Source organism: Mus caroli, unplaced genomic scaffold (assembly GCF_978045245.1).
Source record: "Mus caroli unplaced genomic scaffold, Mus_caroli_1 scaffold_4, whole genome shotgun sequence".
NCBI classification, from domain to species: domain Eukaryota; kingdom Metazoa; phylum Chordata; class Mammalia; order Rodentia; family Muridae; genus Mus; species Mus caroli.
In genome coordinates, this window is record NW_028227259.1 from 99,903,343 (window position 1) to 99,910,624 (window position 7,282).

Here is a 7,282-nt window from a genome sequence, read left to right on the forward strand (position 1 = left end):
ATAGTGATTCCACCACAAGTTCTTTTATTGTTCAGAATAGTTTTTGCTATCCTAGGTTTTTTGTTATTCCAGATGAATGTGCAAATTGCTCTTTCTAACTCTGTGAAGAATTGAGTTGGAATTTTGATGGGGATTGTACTAAATCTGTAGATTGCTTTCGGCCAGATGGCCATTTTTACTATATTAATCCTGCCAATCCATGAGCATGGGAGATCTTACCATCTTCTGAGATCTTCTTCCATTTCTTTCTTCAGAGACTTGAAGTTCATATCATAAAGATCTTTCACTTCCTTATTAGTGTCACACCAAGAAATTTTAAATTATTTGTGACTAATGTGAAGGGGGTTGTTTCCCTAATTTCTTTTTCAGCCTGCTTACCCTTTGTGTAGAGGAAGGCCTCTGATTTCTTTGAAATAACTTTCTTTATATGAAAACATTGAAGATGTCTTCAGACACACCAGAAGAGGACTTCAGAGCCTATTACAGATTTGAGTTAATTTTATATCCATCTACTTTGCTGAAGTTGTTTATCAGGTTTAGGAGTTCTCTGGTGGAATTTTGGGGGTCTCTTAATTATACTATCAAATCATCTTCAAGTAGTTTTAGTTTGACTTCTTCCTTTCTAATTTGTATCACTTTGATTTCTTTTGTTATCTAATTGCTCTGACTAGGGGCTTGGAGTACTATCTTGAATAGGTAGGGAGAGGGTGGGCAGCCTTGTCTAGTCCTTGATTTTAGTGGGATTGCTTCAAGTTTCTCTCCATTTAGCTTGATGTTGCCTACAGGTTTAATGTATATTGCTTTTACTATTTTTAGGTAGGGGTCGTGAATTCCAAGACTTTTATCTTGAAAGTGTGTTGGATTTTGTCAAATGCTTTCTCAGCATCTGACAAGATGATTGTACTATTTTTTCCTTTGAGTTTGTTTATATAGTGAATTACAATGATGGATTTCCATATATTAAACCATCCCTACATTTCTGGGATGAAGCCTACTTAATCATGATGTGTTCTTGGATTCGGTTTGCAAGAATTTTATGGAGTATTTTTGTATTGATATTCATAAGGGAAGTTGTTCTGAAGTTCTCTTTCTTTGTTGGGTATTTTTGTGGTTCAGGTATCAGAGTAATTGTGGCTTCATAGAATGAATTGTGTACAGTACTTTCTGTTTCTATTTTGTGGAATAGTTTGAGGAGTATTGGTAATAGGTCTTCTTTGGGTGCCTGATAGAATTCTGCACTGGTAGAAAACCTGGTCCTGGTCTTTTTTTTTTTTTTTGGTTGGGAGACTATTAATGACTGTTTGTATTTCTTTAGGAGACACGGGAATGTTTAGATCATTTATTTGATCCTCAGTTACCTTTGTACCTGGTAGGTATCTAGGAATTTGTCCATTTCATACACATTTTCCAATTTTGTTGACTATGGGCTTTTGTAATAGGATCTGATGATTTTTTTGGATTTCCTCAGTTTCTGTTGTTATGTCTCCCTTTTAATTTCTGATTTTGTTAATTAGGATACTGTATCTGCGCCCTCTAGTCAGTCTGACTAAGTGTTATCTATTTTGCTGAATTTCTCAAAGAACCAGCACCTCATTTGATTGATTCTTTGAATCGTTCTTTTTGTTTCACTTGGTTGATTTCAGCCCTGAGTTTGATTATTTCCTGCTGTCTACTCCTATTGGGTGTATTTTCTTCTTTTTGTTCTAGAGTTTTCAGTTGTTATATCAAGCTTCAAGTGTATACTCTCTCCAGTTTCTTTTTGTAGGCACTCAGAACTATGAGTTTTCCTCCTAGTACTGCTTTCATTGTGTCCCATAACTTTGGGTATGTTGTGCCTTCATTTTCATTAAATACTAAAAAGTCTTTAATTTCTTTCTTTATTTCTTCCTTGACCAAGTTATCATTGAGTAAAGTGTTGTTCAGCTTACAAATATATGTGGGCTTTCTATTGTTTATGTTGTTATTGAAGACCAGCCTTAGACCATAGTGATATGATAGGATGCATGGGATTATTTCACTCTTCTTATATCTGCTGAGGCCTATTTTCTGACCACTTACATGGTCAGTTTTGGAGAAGGTACCATGAGGTGCTGAGAAGCATGTACATTCTTTTGTTTTAGGATAAAATGTTCCCTAGATAATCTGTTAAAAACCATTTGGTTTATAACTTCTCTTACTTTCACTGCATCTTTGTTTAGTTTCTGTTTCCATGATCTGTCCATTACTGAGAGTGGGGTGTTGAAGTCTCCCATTAATATTGGGTACAGTGCAATGTGTGCTTTGAGCTTTAGTTAAGTTTCTTTTATGAATGTGGGTGCCCTTGCATTACTAGCATAGATCATTCAGAATAGAGAGTTCTTCTTGGTAGATTTTTCATTTGATGTATATGAAGAGTCTTTCCTTATCTTTTTTTTTTTTGTCAGTATGTTTTTCATCTTTTTTGATAACTTGAGGTTGGAAGTTGACTTTATTTAATATAAGAATGGTTACTGCAGCTTGTTTTTGGGACCATTTGCTTGGAAAATTGTTTTTCAGTCTTTTATTCTGAGGAAGTGTCTGTCTCTGTCACTGAGATGGGCTTCCTGTATAAAGAAAAACGGTGGGTCCTGCTTATGTATTCAGTCTGTTAGTCTATGTCTTTTTATTGGGGAATTGAGTCCATTGATATTAAGAGATATTAAGGAAAAAAGATTGTTGCTTCCTGATATTTTTTTGTAAGGGATGGCATTATGATTCTTGGTGGTTACCTTCTTTTTGGTTTGTTAAAAGAATATTATTTTCTTGCTTTTTCTAGGGTGTACTTACACACCTTGTGTAGGACTTTTCCATTAATTATCCTTTGAAGGGCTGGATTTGTTTACAGATATTTTGTAAAAAAATTTTTGTCATAGAATATCTTGGTTTCCACATCTGTGGTTATTGAGAGTTTAGTTGGGTATAGTATTCTGGATTGGCATTAGTGTCCTCTTAGTGTCTGTATGATGTCTGCTCAGGATCTTCTGCTTTTCATAGTCTCTGGAGAGAAGTCTGGTGTAATTCAAATAGGTCTGCCTGTACTTGACCTATTACTTGACCATTTTCCCATACTGCTTTTAATAGTCTACCTTAATTTAGTGCATTTGTTGTTCTGATTATTATGTGCCAGGAGGAATTTCTTTTCTGGTCCAGTCTATTTGGAGTTCTGAGGGATCATGTATGTTCATGGGCATCTCTTTCTTTAGGTTAGGGAAGTTTTCTTCTATAATTTTGTTGAAGATATTTACTGGCCCTTTAAGTTGAATATCTTCATTCTCATCTATACTGTATCTATATCTATAATCCTTAGATTTGGTCTTCTCATTGGGTCCTGGATTTCCTGGATGTTTTTAATTAGGATCTTTTTGCATTTTGCATTTTCTTTGATTGTTCTGTCCATGTTATCTATGGAATCTTAGCATCTGAGATTCTCTCTTCCATCTCTTGTATTCTGTTGCTGATACTTGCATCTATGTTTCCTGATTTCTTTCCTAGGACTTCTTTCTCCAGAGTTGCCTCCCATTGGGTTTTCTTTATTGTTTCTACTTCCATTTTTAGATCTTGGATAATTTTGTTCAATTCCATCACCTGTTTGGTTGTGTTTTCCTGTATTTCTTTAAGGGATTTTTGTGTTTCCTCTCTAAGGACTTCTACCTGTATAGCAGTGGTCTCCTGTATTTCTTTTGTTGTTGTTGTTGTTGTTGTTGGGGTTTTTTTTGGGGGGGGTTGGTTTTTCAAGACAGGGTTTTTTGGTATGGCCCGGGCTGTCCTGGAACTCACTTTGTAGACCAGGCTTCCCTGGTCAGAAGTCAGAAATGTGCCCGCCTCTGCCTCCCAAGTGCTATATTTCTTTAAGTGAGTTTTTTTTTAAAGATTTATTTATTTATTATATGTGAGTAAACTTTAGCTGTCTTCAGACACTCCAGAAGGGAGTTAGATCTTGTTACAGATGGTTGTGAGCCACCATGTGGTTGCTGGGATTTGAACTCAGGACCTTTGGAAGAGCAGTCGGTGCTCTTAACCACTGAGCCAGATGGTTTAAAATCATATCTCATGATGCTGGTAGAGGAATTTAAGAAGGAAATTAATAACTAACTTAGAGAAATACAGGAGACCACTGCTAAACAGGTAGAAACCCTTAAAGAGGAAGCACAAAAATCCCTGAAGGAAATACATGAAAACACTGCTAAACAGGTAAAAGACCTTAAAGAAGAAATACAAAAAACCCTTAAAGAATTACAGGAAAACACAACCAAACATGTGATGGAATTGAACAAAACCATCCAATATCTAAAAATGGAAGAAGAAATAATGAAGAAAACCCAAAGAGAAACAGCTCTGGAGAGAGAAACACTAGGAAATAAATCAGGAACCATAGATGCGAGCATCAGCAAAGGAATACAAGTGATAGAAGAGAGAATCTCAGATGCAGAAAATTCCATAGATAACAGGAAAACAACAATCAAAGAAAATGCAAAATGCAAAAAGATCCTACCTCAAAATATTCAGGAAATCCAGGACACAATGAGAAGACCAAACCTATGGATAAGAGGTATAGATGAGAATTTCTATATAAATTGAAGGTTTTTTTTATTTCTTTATTATATGTAAGTACACTGTAGCTGTCTTCAGACACTCCAGAAGAGGGCGCCAGATCTCATTACGGATGGTTGTGAGCCACCATGTGGTTGCTGGGATTTGAACTCTGGACCTTCGGAAGAGCAGTAGGGTGCTCTTACCCACTGAGCCATCTCACCAGCCCCCAAATTGAAGTTTTTTAAATTAAAGGATCAGTAAATATCTTCACCAAAATTATAGAAGAAAACTTCCCTAACCAAAATTATAGAAGAAAACTTCCCTAACCAAAAACTTCCCTTTCAAAAGAAAGAGATGCCCATGACCATACAAGAAGCCTACAGAATTCCAAATAGACTGGACCAGAAAAGAAATTCCTCCCAACACATAATAATCAGAACAACAAATGCACTAAATAAAGATAGAATATTAAAAGCAGTAAGGAAAAAAGGTCAAGTACCATATAAAAGCAGACCTATTAGAATTACGCCAGACTTCTCACCAGAAACTATGGAAGCCAGACGATCCAGACAGACCCTAAGAGAACACAAATGCCAGCCCAGGTTACTACACCCAGCAAAACTCTCAATTACCATAGATGGAGAAAGCAAAGTATTCCATGCCAAAACCATATTCACATAATACCTTTCCACGAATCCAGCCCTTCAGAGGATAATATTGGAAAACACTAACACAAGGATGGAAAGTACACCCTAGAAAAAGCAAGAAAGAAATCCTTCAACAAACCTAAAAGAAGACAGCAGCAAGAACAGAATCCCAACTCTAACAACAAAAATAACAGGAAGCAAAAATTACTTTTCCTTAATATCTCTTAATACCAATAGACTCAATTCCCCAACAAAAACATAGACTAACAGACTGGCTAAACGAACAGGACCCAAATTTTTGCTGCTTACAGGAAACTCACCTCAGGGAAAAAGACAGATACTACCTCAGGGTAAAAGGGTGGAAGACAATTTTTCAAACAAATAATCTGAAGAGACGAGCTGGAGTAGCCATTCTAATATCAAATAAAATCGGCTTCCAACCCAAAGTTATCAAAAAAGACAAGGAGGGACACTTCATACTCATCAAAGGTAAAATCTTCCAAGATGAACTCTCAATTCCAAATATCTAGCTCCAAATGCAAGAGCATGTACATTCATTAAAGAAACTATAGTAAAGCTCAAAGCACATATTGCACCTCACACAATAGTAGTGGGAGACTTCAACACCACGCTATCATCAATGGACACATCCTGGAAACTCAGGGGGGAAATCAACCAAGTGGAACCAAAAAGAACCATTCAAAGAATCCACCAAACCACTAGCTGGTTCTTTGAGAAAATCAACAAGATAGATAAACCCTTAGCCAGGCTCACTACAGGCCTCTGGGACAGTATCCTAATTATCAAAATCAGAAATGAAAAGGGAGACATAAAAAGAGAACATGAGGAAATTCAAGACACCATCAGATCCTACTACGAGAAGCTATACTTAACACAACTGGAAAACCTGGATGAAAGGGACAAATTTCTAGGGAGATACCAGGTACCAAAGTTAAATCAGGATTAGGTTAATGACCTACACAGTCCCATATCCCCTAAAGAAATAGAAGCATTCATTGATAGTCTCCCAACCAAAAAAAGCCCAGGACCAGATGGGCTGTTTGGTGCAGAATTCTATCAGACCTTCAAAGAAAACCTAATTCTGACTCTCCTCAAACTATTACACAATATAGAAACAGAAAGTACTCTACCCAATTCATTCTACAAAGCCACAATTACTCTGATACCTAAACCTCATAAAGACCCAACAAAGAGACAGAACTTCAGACCAATTTCCCTTATGAATATCGCTTCAAAAATACTCAATAAAATCCTCACTAACTGAATTCAAGAACACATCAAAACAATCATCCATTATGATCAAGTAGGTTTCATCCCTGGGATGCAAGGATGGTTTAATATATGGAACTCCATCAATTTAATCAACTATATAAACAAACTCAAAGACAAAAACCACATGATCATCTCGTTAGATGCTGAGAAAGCATTTGACAAAATCCTACACCCCTTCATGATAAAAGTCTTGGAAAGATCAGGAATTCAAGGCCCATACCTAAACATAATAAACACAATCTACAGGAAACTAGTAGCCATCATCAAACTAAATGGAGCAATCCCACTAAAATCAGGGATTAGACAAAGCTGCCCACTATCTCCCTACCTATTCAGTATAGTACTCAAAGTCCTAGCCAGAGCAATTAGACAACAAAAGTAAGTCAAGGAGATACTAATTGGAAAGGAAGAAGTAAAAATACCACTATTTGCAGATGATATGATAGTATATATATATATATATGTGTGTGTGTGTGTGTGTGTGTGTGTGTGTGTGTGTGATCCGAAAGATTCCACCAGAGAACTCTTAAACCTGATAAACAGCTTCAGTGCGATGGCTGGATATAAAATTAAACAAATCAATGGCCTTTTTCTACACAAAGGATAAACAGGATGAGAAAGAAATTAGGGAAAAACACCCTTCACAATAGTCACAAGTAATATAAAATACCTTGGTGTGACTCTAAATAAGGAAGTAAAAGATCTATATGATAAGAACTTCAAGTCTCTGAAGAAACAAAATGAGGAAGATCTCAGAAGATGGAAAGATCTCCCATGTTCATGGACTGACA